General features: G+C 39.1%; 1 pseudogene; it reads left to right on the top strand.

The window, feature by feature from the left end:
• Nucleotides 1–3,101: 3,101 nt before the first annotated feature.
• On the top strand, nt 3,102–18,576 carry LOC116563134 (annotated as a pseudogene).
• Nucleotides 18,577–20,506: the final 1,930 nt, after the last annotated feature.

The raw sequence follows: 20,506 nt of genomic DNA, 5'->3' as shown, positions 1-20,506 counted from the left end.
CACACACACACACACACACACACACACACACACACACACACACACACACCCCTGAAAATCACTGGCTATATTTAAATGTAAATGTTGAAAAATTTAAAAATATATACATAAATGAAAAGAAATCCAAGCAATGCTTTTAGTACATAAAGATAGCTTAAGACTTAAAAAATCTATCTTGGCCAGGCAGGATGGGGCATGCCTGTAGCTACTTGATAAGCTGAGGCAGGAAGACTGCTTGAATCCAGGATTTTGAGGCCAGCATTGGCAACAGAGCAATAACGCCATCTCAAAAATAATAATAATAAAGGAAAAAAATCAGTCTTTCTGTCAAAAATGCCTGATCTCAAAACTGTTGTTTTACTAGAAATTCATGAAAGAATTCTGGTATGAAACTGAATTCTGAGTAATAGACATTTTGCTATGGTGTTTTCTACCCTTGCAGTGATAGATGATGACATTGAGTCACTGAGTGAAGAGCTCCAAGGCAACAAGATTTATAATATATTAAAAAATAATCTGAATAGTCCAAAAAGTATGATGCCCAGTACTTTTATAGAAAGTGTATACACCACCAGCAGACCTGGTCCAAAGGGCACACTAAGATTCAATGACCTCTTACTGCCTAGCATTTTGCCAGGCATCCCCAAAACAAGGATGCCCTGACTGACTTGCCACCTGCCACAAATGATCTATTAGTAATCCATGATTATCTTCAACCAAATTGAGTTTTTCACAATTTTAAAGGCCAAATTTAGGAGAGAGCCTGCCATGTTACTGTCCAGCATCTTGGTGTATAAGAGGAGCCAAAGCAGGTCTGGAATAAATGTCAATAGATGGCTTTAAACAAGTAACTGCAGCCCAGTTCCATCAGAAACATCCACCAATCGAGTCAGGAGAAAGCCTCAGAGCATCTTGTGCCATATAAGTGAGAAGAGTGCCTCACAGTTGGGGTTGATCCAGAAAAGACCACCCTCTCTTGAGTTCTGTGCTCCAGAAAAGACCCTCACTCTCACTCCTCCTATCCCTCCAACACTCACAGCCTATATCCCTACCTGCCTCGAGACCATCAGGGTTAATTTCATATGCCCTTTACTCTGCTTAAATCAGACACCAAAAGTGGTGTGGAGCTTCCTTGTCCTCTGGGATCCCCATTTGGCTTGCTATATCCACTTTTCTGATGCCATCTACCTGGGGAGATATCTGAGGAAACTCTCCCACTATATCCCCCTGGATATCAGAGCCAGTCACCAGCAAATCCCATACATCCTCCCAACTCTCCCAGGAAGACACTGCTTCTCCAGAAACCCTCTCAAGTGGTTGCTGTTTTAAACTCCTTGTACCACACAGAGCCCTGGTGGGGGCAAATGTTTTCTTGTCCATCTTGATGTCTGTTGACCACTTCACCCTGCTTTTAATCACACCACCAGGCTATACAACTCCTACTCCTACTTCATTGCTGTCATCTACTAGCCTCTAAGTTATGCTCCTTTTTTTCTAGAAGATCTATATCTCACTTTCGCTCTCATTTAGTTTAAATTAATAATTTCACTGAGGCATAATTTAAATAACCATACAGATCTTCCTTTCTATATCCTGGCTTATGTATTCATTGACCTCATCTCCTCCAACGATATTGTCTCACACCCTAGTCTAGCCGTTCATTCCCATGGTAATGTCCTACACCTTATTATTACCAATACTTGCCAATTTTACCTAATTTGAGTTTCAAGCATCCCACTCTCTGATCACCACCCCTCTTATCCTTCCAGTTTAGTGTCCCAATTCCAGCAAATTTTTGACCCCACAGAGGCCTCCAATCTACAGATCCCACTCCTTTTCACTGCCCCTCCACCCCTTGCCACTAGCAGTACCTATGAGGCTTCACTCCCCTCCCCTCCTTTTCCAGCTTAGAGCATATTCTCATCATCATAATTTCTCTCTTCGACTAGAAAAATTATGTTTCTTGCTTTATTATACTCTTCTTGAAAAGTTCCAAAGAACCTCAGTGAGATTCACCTCTTCACTTCCAGCCTGCACCTGAGCAGCTCAAGCTGGCTAAAGGTAATACACAACCATACTGACTGGTCTGACTTAAGTCCATGACTCTAAGCTCAAGCAGGCCCTCGTAATTGCTTGAGAATCATCTCCCAGATCCATTCACTCTCCACTTTCTTCACTGAGGAAGTAGAAACAGTCATATAGGACTTCCAGAGGTTGCATCACTACATTTGACCTAATGCATTTGTCTGTGCCCCCATTCGCCTCCTTCATTCCTATTACTGTGAATCAATCGTCTTCACTCCTACCTCGGGCCAGCCTGTCTACTTGTCCATGAGATGCCATCCCCACTCCCTCAGTTAAAAAGGCATAATTCCAGAAAATGTCTTCTCCTGTTCTGCATTTCCAAAGAAGTTGCACCATTTTATTAATATATTTGCACCAGTTGTTTATGAAAGTTTTTATTTTCCCCCACCTTTGCTAACATATGCTGTGTTCCATTTTTGTTGTTTTTTATCATAGCCATCTTGAGTGTTGAAGTAGTATCTTGTGATTTTGAGTTTTCCTAATGATTAATGATATTGACTATCTTTTCATGCATTTGTTAACCATTTGTGTATATATTTTTCTCTAGAAAAATCTATTTCAGTTCTTTGCCCATTTTTTTCTTTAAGGTTATTATGCTTTGCAAATACTTTCTAGCACCAGACATGTAGAAGAAATTTACCAACAATCTTCCTACCCTCAATAATGTAGCAAGTGTTTTTTGTGTTTCCAAGTTTATCTATATACATAATTTTTTAATTCTATTTTTTTAATTGTGATAAACTATACATAACATAAAATTTGCCTAGTACACAGTGGCTGCCAGGTAAATGTATATTGAATGAGTGAATGAATGAATGAATGAATGAACAAATAATGAAATAAAAGTCCCACACCTTAGGCTGACTAGTCCCAGATGCCACCCCCATCTCCAGAATAGTTTCCTGTACTTTTCTGAGAGAAGACTAGAGCTGTTAACTTCTTTCAGCAGTGCTGAGTTGGCAGAGAGAAATTGCTAGCCTCGTCCCCTGGGCTCAGCTGGCTGGGCTCCAAGCTCCATGGTTGGCCCTGGGTTCTGGGGAATAAAGAGGAGGGCAGCTATAGATCACTGCTTGTGTGAAGCAAGCAACACTTGCTTCCGCAAAGAAAATGTCTCCTTTATTCACCTTCACCTCAGCCAGAAGAGCTGCGGACCAGGCAGCTTTGTCCCCAGAACCTTTCTCCTCTATCTCAGGAAGCCAAGAGCCAGAGCCCACTCCCTCAGTTCTGGTGTGTGGTCTGAGTCTCAATTCTGTCTAGCAGACAGTATGAAGGACCCAGGTCAGCGAGGTCATCAGAATGCTAAGAGGAAATCTGATTGATGAGCAAGTGTCTGCAGAGATGAATGGAAACCTTAATTAATGACCTCTGCCCTGTTTCAAAGAAAGGTTCTCTTATACCCAGTTCCCTCTTTTCTCCGAAAAAATAAAAAAATTGGGGTGGGTGAGGAACTGAGGAAGAAAAGGAGGAAAAAACACCCCTATAATCCAAAGTTTTCTAAATGACATAAAGGAGACTTCAAAGACAGGCATGGTCAGTTTTTTATGTGCAAGACTGGTTCAGTGATTCTCTCTTCTCTTTGTTTCCACGGACAGCTAGGCTCCATTCCAAAGCTAAAAAATAAAAGGCCACTTTGTTCTGAGGGGAGCTAGCTTTTACAAGAAATTTCCTCCTCACCAGTGGGGCAAATTAACTGCCTCAGTCCTGGTTACTCTGGGAGTATTTCTCCAGAGCTGGCTTGGCAGTCCAGCCTCCCACTCTTGCCATAAGATACATATATACAAAATTTACATAGTCCACTCCACACACTTAGAAAACTGACTTCATCAAAGTCAGTGTGAGAACTGTGATAATGGAGGACTGTTACAGGCTCATGTGCAACAAAGACAAGGCAATGTCAGCAGAAATAGGCTACAGAGGATTCCTAGAATAGATGGTGTCTGCACTGAGGTTTACCTTCATAATATTAATTGGTAACTCAGCATTGAACATCTGCCACATGCCTGGTCCCAAGTCTGGCTGACGCAGAATATAAAGAGGAAACGTTCAACTCACAACTCAGCAAGTTCTTCAAATCTCTGTTCTCTGAATCCTCACCTCTAAAGTGGAGCTCATAATACCTATTTCCAGATGTTGCTAAAGAAGCAGTGAAATAAGTTTGCTTAGGTAAAATTCTTATGCAGTACCTGGGACACAGAAGATAATCAATAAATAATAGTTAAGAAAGGCAGAGGGGGTCAGTATCCCTGTCCAGTGAGAACAAACATAAAAAACACATAATTATATTGTGATGTTACAAAGCCTACAAGAGGTGTGCCTGAAGTATAGGGTACCAAATAAAAGCATGAAGTATACTTATATTTGAAACCCACAGGGGAAGTTTCAATGCAGGTTTCACAAAGAAGACAAATTTAATCTGAGTGTTGAAAATCAAATAACAATTCACCATGTAAAGTGAGGAGGAAGGGCAATAGGAGCAGAGGGCCCAGTTGAAGGCACATCAAGCTGTTCCTATGGATTTGTATGGATGAAGAGTCAGTGCCAGAGAGGAAAGACATTAGGATGACAGAAGCAACCAAACTTGGTGATGGGTTGGACATGAGGCTTAGTGAAGGAAGAGGAAGAAGTCAAAGATGGCAGAGGGTGGGCTCAGCAGTGGGAAGATGGTGGTGCTCCAAATTAGTCTCACAAAGAAGACTAATTTTCCAAGGCAGAGGTGCCTATTCAGGGCAAAGATGAAAGAGAAGGTGGGTTGGATCCACAAATCCAAACCAATGGGGTAACTGAGATGCTCTTACACTCCTGGAAGTGATGAAGTGATGAATAGGAGGGAGGACACTTAGCTAACTTTGGCCTAGTGGCCTCAAATTGCAGCAGACCCTACCTCTGCAATTCCATCACCTTTATGAGTTGCTGTTGAAACCCTCATCAAACATCTCTCTGGCAACTCTGTAAGGCATGTGAACAGACTTGCTGTTCAGTTTAACAATGAGAAACCTGGAACAATGACTAGGCTTTAACTCAAACAATTCAGGTATATTAATTAACTTAATTATATTAACTGTTTAAGTTATAATCCAGGAATTTCATTTGCTGAATTTTGCAAAAACGCCCAAAACACAAAGTCAAATGTTCGCCAATGACAAATCAAGTTCATATAAAGTTAAATTACTTTTTACAGATAGTTTTCTTATCAGCTGTATTTTTAGTCAGTTGTATAACTTATTTTTATTAGAAGATGGTAAAACATTTTAAAGGTATGAAAGGATACCAGTTTTTTGTGTATCTTTACACAAGGACATATTTACTTATAAAATTTATTCTCTACTAATAAAAGTTTGTTTGCATAACTCCTTTTATTTATACAAATGATATATTCATTGTCTGCACAGTCTGAAAATAGAACTATTAATATTTATCTCAGTTTCTTTTTTAGATTAAAAAATATCTATTAAGCTCTTTAATAAATTATGTGCACACAGCTTTTAGAAAAGGTAGCCTTTTGTAACGTATATAGACATCTTTACATTCTTTATGCTGACTTTTAAATTGTCATCTTTTTCAATTACAATTTTTGTATATAGTAAAAGAGAAGATATGTACAGACCCTGTTACTGCCAAGCATCTTAAAGATGAAGAGGGAATTAATAATAGGCATATTTCAGTCAAAATGCCAAAAAAAGATTCAGCAAAGTAAAAAATAACTTTAAAACTTGACTCTCTAGTTCCTTTTGTTTTACATTCTCAAATCACTGTCAAATATTCTAAATATCTGACTGTCTTTTTAATCATTATTCCATACCAAAAAAATGTTTTATTAAATATTTTGGTATATAAGCCGCAAAAAGAGGGAATCCTCCCTAACTCATTTTATGAGACCAACGTCATCCTGATATCAACACCTGGCAGAGACACAACTAAAAAGAAAACTTCAGGCCAATATCCATGATGAACATTGATACAAAAATCTTCAATAAAATACTGGCAAACAAATTGCAACAGCACATCAAAAAGCTTATCCATCACGATCAAATAGGCTTCATCCCAGGGATGCAAGTCTGGTTCAACATGCCCAAATCTATAAATGTAATCCATCACATAAACAGAACCATATGATTACCTCAATCGATGCAAAGAAGGACTTCGACAAAATTCAACAGACCTTTATGCTAAAAACTCTCAATAAACTAGGTATCAGTGGAACGTATCACAAAATAATAAAAGTTATTTATGACAAACCCGCTGCCAATATCACACTGAACGGGCAAAAACTGGAAGCATTCTCTTTGAAAACCGGCACTAGACAAGAGTGCCCTCTCTCACAACTCCTATTCAACACAGTGTTGGAAGTTCTAGCCAGAGCAATCAAGCAAAAAAAAGAAACAAAGTGTATTTAATTAGAAAAAGAGGAAGCCAAATTGTCTCTTTTGCAGATGACATGATTGTATATTTAGAAGACCCCAATCGTCTCAACCCAAAATTTCCTTAAGCTGAGAAGCAACTTCAGCAAAATCTCAGGATACAAAATCAATGTGCAAAAATCGCAAGCATTTTTATACACTAATAACAGACAAACAGAGAGCCAAATCATGAGTGAACTCCCATTCACAATTGCTGCAAAGAGAATAAAATACCTAGGAATACAACTAACAAGGGACGTGAAGGACCTCTTCAAGGAGAGATACAAATCACTGCTCAAGGAAATAAGAGAGGACACAAACAGAAGGAAAAACATTCCATGCTCATGGTTAGGAAGAATCAGTATCATGAAAATGGCCACACTGCCCAAAGTAATTTATAGATTCAACGCTATCCCCATACAGCTACCAATGACCTTCTTCACAGAACTGGAAAGAAAAACACCTTAAACTTCATTTGGAACCAAAAAAGAGCCCACATAGCCCAAGAAAATCCTAAGCCAAAAGAACAAAGCTGGAGGCATCATGCTTCCTGACTTCAAACTATACTACAAGGCTACAGTGATCAAAACAGCATGGTACTGGTACCAAAACAAAGATATAGACCAATGGAACAGAACAGAGGCCTCGGAAGTAATGCCACACATCACAACCATCTGACCTTTGACAATCCTGACAAAAACAAGCAATGGGGAAAGGATTCCCTGTTTAATAAATGGTGTTGGGAAAACTGGCTAGCCTTATGCAGAAAGCTGAAACTAGACCCCTTCCTTACACCTTACACAAAAATTAACTCCAGATGGATTAAAGATTAAACATATGACCAAACACCATAAAAACCCTAGAAAAAAACCTAGGCAATACCATTCAGGACATAGGCATAGGCAAGGACTTCATGACTAAAACACCAAAAGCAATGGCAGCAAAAGCCAAAATAGACAAATGGGATCTAATTAAACTTAAGAGCTTCTGCACAGCAAAAGAAACAATCATTAGAGTGAACTGCCAAACAACAGAATGGGAATAAAATTTTGCAAGCTACCTATCTGACAAAGGGCTAATATCCAGAATCTACAAAGAACTAAAACAAATTTACAAGAAAAAAACAAACCATCCCATCAAAAAGTGGGTGAAGGATATGAACAGACACTTTTCAAAAGAAGACATTTATATGGCCAACAAACATATTTTAAAAAGCTCATCATCACTGGTCATTAGAGAAATGCAAATCAAAACCACAGTGAGATATCATCTCACACCAGTTAGAATGGTAATCATCAAAAAATCTGGAGACAATAGATGCTGGAGAGGATGTGGAGAAATAGGCTTTAACACTCTTGGTGGAAGTGTAAATTCAACCACTGTGGAAGACAGTGTCTTGATTCCTCAAGGATTTAGAGATGGAAATACCATTTGACCCAGCAATCCCATTACTGGGTATATACCCAAAGGATTATAAATCATCCTATTATAAAGACACATGCACACATATGTTCACTGCGGCACTGTTTACAATAGCAAAGACTTGGAACCAATCCAAATGCCCATCAATGATAGACTGAATAAAGAAAACGTGGCATATATACACCACGGAATACTATGCAGTCATAAAAAATGATGAGTTCATGTCCTTTGCAGGGACATGGATAAAGCTGGAGACCATCATTCTCAGCAAACTGACACAAGAACAGAAAACCAAACACCGCATGTTCTCACCCATAAGTGGGTATTGAACAATGAGAACACATGGACAGGGAGGGGAACGTCACACACTGGGGCCTATTGGGGGGTGGGGAGACTAGGGAAGGGAAGGCAAGAGGTGAGGGGATTGGGGAGGGATAACATTAGGTGGGGGGATTGGGGAAGGATAACATCAGGAGAAATACCTAATGTTGGTGACGGGGTGACGGAGGTAGGAAGCCACCACGGCATGCGTATACCTATGTAACAATCCTGCACAATCTGCACATGTACCCCAGAATTTAAAGTATAATTTAAAAAATAGAAAGAAATAGAACTTCAGGGAAAAAAATGCTAGGTATATTTTTACTTTTTGAAGTTATTGCTGCCAGGCTCAGTGGCTCATGCCTGTAATCCCAGTACTTTGGGAGGCCGAGGCGGGTGGATCACCTGAAGTCAGGAGTTTGAGACCAGCCTGACCAACATGGTGAAACTCCTTCACTACTAAAAATACAAAAATTAGCCGGGAGTGGTGGCAGGCACCTATAATCCCAGCTACTCAGGAGGCTGAGGCAGGAGAATTGCTTGAACCTGGGAGGGAGAGGTTGCAGTGAGCCAAGATCATGCCACTGCACTCCAACCTGGGTGACAGAGCAAGACTCCATCTCAAAAAAAAAAGAAAAAAAAAGTTATTACCAGATTGCTGTCTTGTTAACAATCCCATTAGCAATTTATTAAAGTGCCTAATTTCCCTCACTCTCACCAATGCAATGTGTTATCAAATATGTTCATGTTTTTCTATCTAACAGGTAAAAGAGATATCTTTTTTAAAATTTTAAGTTTTATTTTTATAGGCCTAGGGGTACAACTGAAGTTGTGTTACATGGATTCATTGTGTAGTGGTGAAATCTAGACTTTTAGTGTATTCTTTACCAGTGTACCTTGTATCTAACAGGCAATATTTCAACTCTCTCCCCCTCCCATCTTTTGGAGTCCCCAGTGTCTATTGTTTCAGTCTGTATGTCCATGTGTACCCATGTTTTGCTCCACTTATAAATGAGAACATAAATTTTTTGACTTTCTGTTTCTAAGTCATTTTACTTAAGGTAATGGCCTCCAATTTCAACCATGTTGCTGCAAAAGACATGATTTCATTCTTTTTTTAATTGAAAAGGATTATATATATTATAGATAATATAGATAATGGCCTCCAATATAATATATAAAATAAATACATTATATGTAACATATATATTATATTGGACACCATTATCTATATTATATATATATCACATTTTTAACCCAATTATCCATTAATGGACACTTAAGTTGTTTCCATGACTTTGCTATTATGCATACTGCTGTGATAAACAAGTGTAGGTGTTTTTCTTATATAATCATTTATTTTCCTCTGGGGAGATTCCCAGCAGTGGGATTTCTGGATCAAAGGGTAGTTCTGTTTTTAGTTCTTTGAGAAATCATCATACTATTTCCCACAGATGTACTAATTTCACATTCCCACCAAAAATGTATAAGCATTTATACATCCCTTTTCCTCATGTCCTCTCCAACATTTGTTGTTTACTGACATTTTAACTAATAGCCATTTTGACTGGTTTAAGATGGTATCTCATTGTGGTTTTTATTTGCATTTCTCTGATCATTAGTCATGAGCATTTTTTTCATATGTTCATTGGCTCCTTGTATGTCTTCTTTTGCTATAGATAGCTTTTGTACAGGAGCTTCCTTCAATGCTGGTTGTAGCAATGTACTGGGCAGATGCATGGCCCATATAGCAGAGGCCTCAGGAAACTAATCTAGTTCCTCATTGCTGTGTGCTTATGTCAGCAAATTATATTTTGGGTTGTTTAGTTCATCCTCTCAGTCTGTGGGTGATTCTTACAGGTAAGAGCCAGGTGCAGCTCAGGTAAATGGGTATATGCTTGATCTTTGTTTGCCACAAGGTGCTCCCTGTTGCCTTAGGCAATAGGCCATCCTGTGGAATGCACAGTGGTCTGAGCTCCCTGCTCAGTTCCAGAAGAGACCAAGCTTGGCCTGCCAAACTGGGCAGGCCCACCTATTCATTCCCCAATGGCAAGTATAAGCACTGGCTCCAAAAGGGAAGTCTAGGAGGCAGCCACCAAGCACCTAGAGTTATGCCTGAGTGTGGAGTGGAGAAACTTCTGCTTCCCCAAGTGTTCTGCCCAGGAAGGGAGGAGTGGCCTAAACACCTGAAGAGTGGTTGTGCCAAATGCCTGGAGATACATCTGGGCATGGAGTAGAGGGGTTACTGCTGCACCAAGATCTCTGTACCTGAAGGAAGAGGTAGCTCAGGCTCCTAATCCAGGTGAGTGAGTGTACCATATACCTAAGAATATGCCCCAGTGTGGAGCAATGAGGGCTCCACTGCACCAAGGGACCTCTGCACAAGAAGGAATATTTGACCCACTTGACGCAGGAGGCCAAAAGGAGGAGAATGGAACTACTCAGAATGAGAGGGTTTCTCCCTTTTGTATTATGTCAAAAAGGAAGAAGAGAAATTGGAAACATTAACTTGGAGGAGATCAAACTTGTTGTCCTTTCTCCTAGCCAGTGAATTCCATAGGTCCTGAGCCATTTGCAGGTGTCTTTGAGCCCCTTGGGGAATGTTGATTTAATCATCAATTCACAGTAATTGCAGGAGAGAGGGAATATTTTAAATCACACCAAAAAGATTCAAACAGCAAAATCTGGAGGGTGGGAAACTATAGGGAGAAAAAAATTTCAATATTTCTTCAACAAATAATTTGTAAAGGACAGGAGTGTATTTACTAGATTAAAGCATACTTGCAAGACTTTGCAACCAAATCAATATAAAGAAATCATTTGAATCTGTAGTTTAGTTTTAAAAAATAAACTAATTTTTGGCCAGGTGCAGTGGCTCATGTCTGTAATCCCAAGACTCTGGGAGGCCGAAGTGGGTGGATCACCTGAGGTCAGGAGTTCGAGACCAGCCTGACCAACATAGTGAAACCCCATCTCTGCTAAAAAATACAATAAAATTAGCCTGGCATGGTGGCAGATGCCTATAATCCCAGCTATTTGGGAAGCTGAGGCAGAATTCCTTCAACTGGGAGGCAGAGGTTGCAATGAGCTGAGATTGCACCATTGCACTATGGCCTGGGCGACAAGAACAAAACTCTGTCTCAAAAAATAAGAAAAATAATTTTTAAAATTTATAAGACAACCAGGAAAATGTGGAAAATAATCTACATTTTAATGATATTGAGTAATTATAGTTACTTGCTTAGGCATAATAGAAGTATTGTGGTTGCATTGTTTTTTAAACACTCCTTATCTCTTATATATACTGAAATAGTAATAGATGAAAATACGATATCAAAAATTTTCTAATAATTCAGTTTGAAGTCAGGAAAGTGGGTGAGGAGCCTGTGAAACAATAATGGCGATAATTATCAAAGTAGAGTGATGGGTACTTGGGAGCTCATCATACTATTATATTTTTACATATGTTTGAAACATAAAAACTAACCTTAGCCCCTACCTCACACCACATAAATGACTAATTAAATCTGTGTCACAGACCTAAATATGAAAGCTAAAACTATAAAGATCCTAGAAGAAAATGTAGAGAGTATTTTCCTGACCTTGGAGTAGGCAAAAGTGTTTTAGTTAAGACACAAAAGTCACTTTCTTTCTCACAAAAAAAGAAACTAATAAATCCAACTTCATAAAAATTAAAAACATACACTTTTCCAAAATAAAATACAAAATAAAACCAAAATGAGATGGTCAACAAAATGATCAAATTTAAAATAAAAAGATTGGACACAAAAAGTAATTAAGGAGATAGAGTAATTTGAACTTTCATGCACTGTGAGTGGAACTCTACAATGTTAAACCAATTTTACAAATTGGTCTAACAATTTATGATAAAGACAAACATATCTGCCAAGCAATTCCACTCTTAGGTATATTCCTAAAATAAACACGTGCAAATATTCACAAAAAGTTTTGTATTGTAATACTCATAGGAGCTTTATTTATAATATCCCAAACCTGACATAACCCAGATGTCTATCTACAGAAGAATGGGCAAAGAAGAAATTGTTTTGGCTGTGTAGTAGTGCTAGCAGCTTCGCAGTTCAGTCCTCAAACCCAGAAGCCGCCACTTGTGCTGAGCTGCTAGGAAGCCCTTGTCGGAGAGCTATTTGGAGCTTGAACCCATTGTCAGCCCTCTGACTCACCAGTGGGGGGGTGAAAAAACGGTTGAAGCAGATCGCCCAGGAAAGCTCTTCACTGATGGGCTTAATACAGAAACAAACAAAAAAGCTCTTGAAGCAGCATTTGGCAAATATGGACAAATAGTCAAAGTAGTATTGACAAAAGACCATGAAACCAACAAATCAAGAGGATCTGCTTTTTGTCACCTTTGAAAACCCAGCAGACGCTAAGGATGCAGCCAGAGACATGAATAAGACGTCCTTAGATGGAAAAGCCATCAACGTGAAACAAGCCACCAAAATATCATTTGAAAGTGGTAGACGTGGACCACCTCCACCTCCAAGAAGTAGAGGCCCTCCAAGAGGTCTTAGAGGTGGAAGAGGAGGAAGTGAAGGAACCAGGGGGCCTCCTCATGGGGAAGACACATGAATGACGGTGGATATTCCACAAATTTTAACACGAGTTCTTCCAGGGTACCACTCCCTGTAAAAAGAAGACCACCACCAGTGTGCTGCATCCAGAAAACCCATCTCACATGCAAGGATACACAAAGGCTCAAAATAAAGGGCTGGAGGAAGATTTACCAAACAAATGGTGAGCAAAAAAAAGCAGGAGTTGCAATTCTAGTCTCTGATAAAATAGACTTTAAACCAACAAAGATCAAAAGAGACAAAGAAGGACATTACATAATGATAAAAGGATCAATGCAACAAGAAGAGCTAACGATCCTAAATATATATGCATCCAATGCAGGAGCACCCAGACACATAAAGCAAGTTCTTAATGACTTACAAAGAGACTTAGACTCCCACACAATAATACTGGGAGACTTTAACACCCCACTGTCAATATTAGACAGATCAACAAGACAGAAAATTAACAAGGATATCCAGACTTGAACTCAGACCTGGACCAAGCAAACCTAATAGACATTTACAGAACTCTCCACCCCAAATCCACAGAATATACATTCTTCTCAGCACCACATCACACCTACTCTAAAATTGACCACATAATTGGAAGTAAATCACTCCTCAGCAAATACAAAAGAACAGAAATCATGACAACAGTCTCTCAGACCACAGTGCAATCAAGTTAGAACTCAGAATTCAGAAACTAACTCAGAACCACACAGCTTCATGGAAACTGAACAACTGGCTCTTGAATGTTGACTGGATAAACAAAGAAATGAAGGCAGAAATACAGATGTTCTTCAAAAGCAACAAGAACGAAGACACAACATATCAGAATCTGTGGGACACATTTAAAGTAGTCTCCAGAGGAAAATATATAGCAATAAATGCCCACATGAGAAGCAAGGAAAGATCTAAAATTGACACCCTATCGTCAAAATTGAAAGAGCTAGAGGAACAAGATAAAACAACTCAAAACCTAGCAGAGGACAAGAAATAACTAAGATCAAAGCAGAACTGAAGGAGATAGAGACACAAAAAAAAACCTTCAAAAAAATCAATAAATCCAGGAGCTGGGTTTTCAAAAAGATCAACAAAATAGACCACAAGACAGATTAATAAAAAAGAAAAGAGAGAATAATCAAATAGATGCAATAAAAAACGATAAAGGGGATATCACTACAGATTCCACAGAAATACAAACCATCATCAGAGATGATGATAATTATTATTATTATTTTTTTTGGGGGGGGGGACAGAGTTTCGCTCTCGTTACCCAGGCTGGAGTGCAATGGCGCGATCTTGGCTCACCGCAACCTCCGCCTCCTGGGTTCAGGCAATTCTCCTGCCTCGGCTTCCTGAGTAGCTGGGATTACAGGCACGTGCCACCATGCCCAGCTAATGTTTTGTATTTTTAGTAGAGACGGGGTTTCATCGTGCTGACCAAGATGGTCTGGATCTCTTGACCTCGTGATCCACCCACCTTGGCCTCCCAAAGTGCTGGGATTACAGGCTTGAGCCACCGCGCCCGGCCCATCAGAGATTATTACAAACAACTCTATGCACATAAACTAGCACACCTAAAAGAAATGGATAAATTCCTGGACACTTGCCTCCTCCCAAGCCTAAACCAGGAAGAAGTCGAAACCCTGAATAAACCAATAACAAGTGCTGAAGTTGAGGCAGCAATTAAGAGCTTACCACCCAAAAAAAGCCCAGGTCCAGATGGGTTCACAGCCAAATTCTACCAGACATACAAAGAGGAGCTGGTACCATTTCTTCTGAAACTATTCCAAACAATCCAAAAAGATAGAATCCTTCCCAAATCATTTTATGAGACCAACATCACCCTGATACCAAAACCCAGCAGAGACTCAACAAGAAAAGAAAACTTCAGGCCAATATCCATGATGAACATAGACGCAAAAATCTTCAATAAAATACTGGCAAAACGATTGCAACAGCACATCGAAAAGCTTATCCACCATGATCAAGTAGGCTTCATCCCGGGGATGTAAAGCTGGTTCAACATATGCAAGTCTATAAACGTAATTCACCACATAAATAGAACCAAAGACAAAAACCACATGATTATCTCAATTGATGCAGAGAAGGCCTTTCACAAAGTTCAACAGCCCTTTATGCTAAAAACCCTCAATAAACCAGGTATTAATGGAACGTATCTCAAAATAATAAAAGCTATTTACGACAAACCAACAGCCAATATCGTACTGAATGGGCAAAAACTGGAAGCATTCCCTTTGAGATCTGGCACTAGACAAGGATGCCCTCTCTCACCACTCCTATTCAATATAGTATTGGAAGTTCTAGCCAGAGCAATCAGGCAAGAAAAAGAAATAAAGGGTATTCAAATAGGAAAGGAGGAAGTCAAATTGTCTCTATTTGCAGACGACATGATTGTATATTTAGAAGACCCCATTGTCTCAGCCCAAAATCTCCTTAAGCTGATAAGCAACTTCAGCAAAGTCTCAGGATACAAAATCAATGTGCAAAAATCACAAACATTCCTATGCACCAATAACAGACTTAAAGAGAGCCAAATCAAGAACGGACTGCCATTCACAATTGCTACAAAGAGAATAAAATACCTAGGAATACAACTAACAAAGAACATAAATGACCTTTTCAAGGAGAACTACAAACCACAGCTCAATGAAATAAGTGCGGACCCAAACAGATGGAGAAACATTCCATGCTCATGCTTAGGAAGAAACAATATCATGAAAATGGCCATAGTGTTCAAAGTAATTTACAGATTCAATGCTATCCCCATCAAGCTACCAATGACCTTCACAGAACTGGAAAAAAACACCTTAAACTTCATATGGAACCAAAAGAGAGCCCGCATAGCCAAGTCAATTCTAAGCAAAAAGAACAAAGCTGGAGGCATCATGCTTCCTGACTTCAAACTATACTACAAGGCTACAGTAATCAAAACAGCATGGTACTGGTACCAAACAGAGATATAGACCAATGGAACAGAACAGAGACCTCGGAGGAAACACCACACATCTACAACCATCTGATCTTTGACAAATCTGACAAAAACAAGCAATAGGGAAAGGATTCCCTGTTTAATAAATGGTGTTGGGAAAACTGGCTAGCCATGTGCAGAAAGCAGAAACTGGACCCCTTCCTTACACCTTACACTAATTAAAGACTTAAACATAAGACCTAACACCATAAAAACCCTAAAAGAAAACCTTGGCAAAACCGTTCAGGACATAGGCATAGGCAAGGACATCATGACTAAAACACCAAAAGCATTGGTAACAAAAGCCAAAATAGACAAATGGGACCAAATCAAACTCCACAGCTTCTGCACAGCAAAAGAAACAGTCATTAGAGTGAATCAGCAACCAACAGAAGGGGAAAAAATTTTTGCAATCTACCCATCTGACAAAGGGCTGATATCCAGAATCTACGAAGAACTAAAACAGATTTACAAGACAAAAACAAGCCCATTCAAAAGTGGGCAAAGGATATGAACAGATACTTTACAAAAGAAGACATACATGAGGCCAACAAACATATGAAAAAATGCTCATCATCACTGGTCATTAGAGAAATGCAAATCAAAACTACATTGAGATACCATCTCACGCCAGTTAGAATGGCGATCATTAAAAAATCTGGAGACAACAGATGCTGGAGAGGATGTGGAGAAATGGGAACACTTTTACACTGTTGGTGGGAGTGTAAATTAGTTCAACCATTGTGGAAGACAGTGGATTCCTCAAGGACCTAGAAACAGAAATTCCATTTGACCTAGCAATCCCATTATTGGGTATATATCCAAAGGATTATAAATCACTCTACTATAAGGACACATGCACACAAATGTTCATTGCAGCACTGTTTACAATAGCAAAGACTTGTAACCAACCCAAATTATCATCGATGATAGACTGGACAGGGAAAATGTGGCACATATATACCATGGAATACTACGTAGCCATAAAAAACGATGAGTTTGTGTCCTTTGTAGGCACATGGATGAACCTGGAAACCAGCATTCTCAGCAAACTGACACAAGAACAGAAAATCAAACACCGCATGTTCACACACATAGGTGGGTGTTGAACAATGAGAACACATGGACACAGAGAGGGAAGCAACACACACTGGGTTCTGTCGGGGGAAATAGGGAGGGACAGCAGAGGGTGGGGAGCTGGGGAGAGATAGCATAGGGAGAAATGCCAGATATAGGTGATGGGGAGGAAGGCAGCAAATCACACTGCCATGTGTGTACCTATGCAACAATCTTGCATATTCTTCAGATGTACCCCAAAACCAAAAATGCAATTAAAAAAAAAACAAAGTCTAAAAATACAAAAAAAATAAAGAAGATCACCACCAAGAAGTGGGGGTCCTCCTCCTAAGAGATCTGCACCTTCAGGACCAGTTTGCAGCAGCAGTGGAATGGGAGGAAGAGCTCCAGTATCACGTGGAAGAGATAGTTACGAGGTCCCCCTCAAAGGGGACTGCTGCCCTCTCATAGAGATGTTTATTTGTCCCCAAGAAATGATGGGTATTCTACTAGAGACAGCTATTCAAACAGCGATTACCCAAGTTCTCGTGATACAAGAGATTATGCACCACCACCACCAGATTACACTTATCGCGATTATGGTCACTCCAGTTCAAGTGATGACTATCCATCAAGAGGCTATAGTAATAGAGATGGATATGGTCGTGATCGTGACTATTCAGATCATCCAAGTGGAGGTTCCTACAGAGATTCACATAAGAGTTGTGGCAAGTCAGGTAGTGCTCCACCTACACGAGGGCCCCCACCATCTTATGGTGGAAGCAGTCACCATGATGATTACAGCAGCTCACGTGACAGATATGGTGGAAGTCGAGACAGTCACTCAAGCAGCCGAACTGATCTCTATTTAAGTGGTCATGATCAGGCTGACAGACAAGAAAGAGGGCTGCCTCCTTCTATGGAAAGAGGGTACCCTCCTCCACATGATTCCTACAGCAGTTCAGGCCACGGAACACCAGGAGGTGGTGGCCGTGAAGGAAGCTGATCTGATAGAGGGGGAGGCAGAAACAGATACTAGAAACAACCAAAACTGGGACCAAAATCCCAGTTCAAAGAAACAAACAAAAAGTGGAAACTATTCTGTCATAACTACCCAAGGACCACTAAAAGAAAAAAACATGTTACCTTTTTTAAATTCCCTGTTAAGTTCCCCTCCATAATTTTTATATTCTTGTGAGGAAAAAAGTAAAACATGTTTAATTTTATTGACTTTATGACATTGCTTTTTAACAAGCAAATGTTAAATGTCTTAAGACTTCTTGTACTAGTGTTGTAACTTTCCAAGTAAAACTGTCCTTAATGGCCACTTCCTATGTGATTTTCCCCAGTAAATTAGGGAAGCAATTCTAAGATTTTCCACAAAACATCCAGCTGTGTAAAAAATGGAGAGAATCGTTCTGCCTATACAAACAAGCTAGCTATTAGAGGGTGGTTGGGGTACGCTACTCAAAATTTCAGGGTGTCTTCCAACTGAAATCTCAATGTTCTCAGTATGAAAAACCTGAAATCAGATGCTTATGTAAGGAAAGTGCTGTTTACCCAGTAAACCCAAAAAAGCAAATGAATAATGCCAGTCAATTTACCTTTCTGACATTTCCCTGGGAATCTGCAAGAACCTCCCTTTCCCCTCCCCCAATATGACCATTTTAGTGTGTGTTAAACAACTACAGAATACTAAATAAAAAGTTTGGCAAAAAAAAAAAAAGAGAGAAATTGTTTTGTGTTTGTACAATGAATTATACCTAGTCAATAATATAAACTACTAACGTGATAACATAGATAGATCTCAAAACTGTTGAGCAAAATAAACTAGAAACAAAAGTGCATTCTGTATAATTCCATTTATGTGAAGCTCTATAACAGGCAAAACAGATCTATGGTAACAGAAATCAAAATAGTAGTTACCTCTGAAAGGGGGTGGCATCACCCAGAAAGAGACGTAAGGATACTTTCTGGAGTCATGAAAATGTTCTAATCTTTTTCTGGATAATAGTCACCTAAGTTTATATCTAAATTTAAAAAATGTACTGGTCTATTCACTTCAGATTTGTGCATTTTACTGACTGTAATGTATAACTCAGTAAAGCAATATTCTAAGAACATAAGAGACAAAAATGGAGACATATATTACTGACAGCATGATAGAATACATACTTCAAGAAACATCTAGATGCTGAATAAACTACAACAATTATACATTTAAATGCAAATTATGGCAGAAAGGAGAAAGTAAAATTACAGAGAGAATTGAATAACTGTGTATAAGTAACAGGAATATACAAAAAGGAGGCTAAAAGCTAGAAGGGTAGGAGGAGAATTTGAAGAGAAATGATGCCAGTAAGCATGACAGTGAGCTAGAAAATATTTCTAGCCGGAAATCCATAGAGCAAGAAATGGTCCATTGATATTTATATCAGTGATAGCTGTCAGCTGTTACACATACATGGTATAATAACCCCTTTTGTTACACAAACCTTTATTGAAAGAATGCCAGACACAACTTTTCTTAATGACGCTTTGAGGGAAATCAAAGGGAAAAATAAATATGTAGCACACCTAGGATGATATAGGCAAGAAGGAAGGAAGGCAACCATGAAGTCTGTGTGGTAGTAGGGAAAGAAGAAAGCCACCATTCATCCCCACCATATACACACAGGTATTCTCAGAGTGTTGAAAAGGCATTTGTTAATTCAGCCACCATTGGAATATTTTTAACTCTGAAAAATTAACTGTTTAAATTTGATAAAGTAACCAAAAACAAAAGCATATATCCCATTAAACAGATAAATACTGAAGATGTTTTCACTGTAATCAAGAACCAAAAATGTTGACTGCTATCACCACTATCACCCAGCATTGTTTTTGGAATGCTTTGGGCTAATACAAGGAGATAAGAGAAATATAAAAATCTGTATAATATTTAAAAAGGAGAGACAATGTTATCATTATATACAAGTGACACTTAGAAAACCCAAGAGACTCTTTGAAACCTATCATTAGCATATGTCAAGACAGTAGAATACAAGATACCAAACTCATTCAACAAATACTTAGTAAGTACCTACTGTGTTCCAGAAATTGTTTTAGGAGCTGAGGATATAGATGAAGAAAACAGAAATACATTCCTGCCCCCAAACAGCTTTTACTGTCCCAGTGGTGGGAAACAAGGAGTAAACAAAATAAATAAATAAAATATATTGATTATTAGTTGATAAGTCCTTAAAGGAAAAATTTGCACAGGGAAAGGTGATAGCAGAGAAGGTAGTGAGATATATTTTAAGGTGGAGCTGCCAGGACTCGGTCAGACTGGATGCAGAATGCAATAGAAAGAATTAAAGAATTATTCTAAAGACTTCTGGCCTAAGAATCTGGAAGAACAGTGCTGTCATTTCTTGATAAGGGGAAGACAGCATGGGGAGCAGGTTTGCAGAAACAGATTCAGGAGTCCAGTTTGGGGACCGTGAGTGTGAGATTTCTATTAGCCATTCAAACGGAGAGATCAGGTAGACAGTTTGATATATGTGCCTGGAATTCAGTCTAGACATAAGAATCAGTATATATATGATATTAAGGCTGGGAGAATGATGGATAATATGGACAGTGATCACAGACTGAAA

Source organism: Sapajus apella, unplaced genomic scaffold (genome assembly GCF_009761245.1).
Source record: "Sapajus apella isolate SASKATOON/1434 unplaced genomic scaffold, GSC_monkey_1.0 scaffold34, whole genome shotgun sequence".
NCBI classification, from domain to species: Eukaryota; Metazoa; Chordata; class Mammalia; order Primates; family Cebidae; genus Sapajus; species Sapajus apella.
Note: the sequence above shows the minus strand (reverse complement) of the source record. Positions and strands in the feature narration are given on the sequence as shown.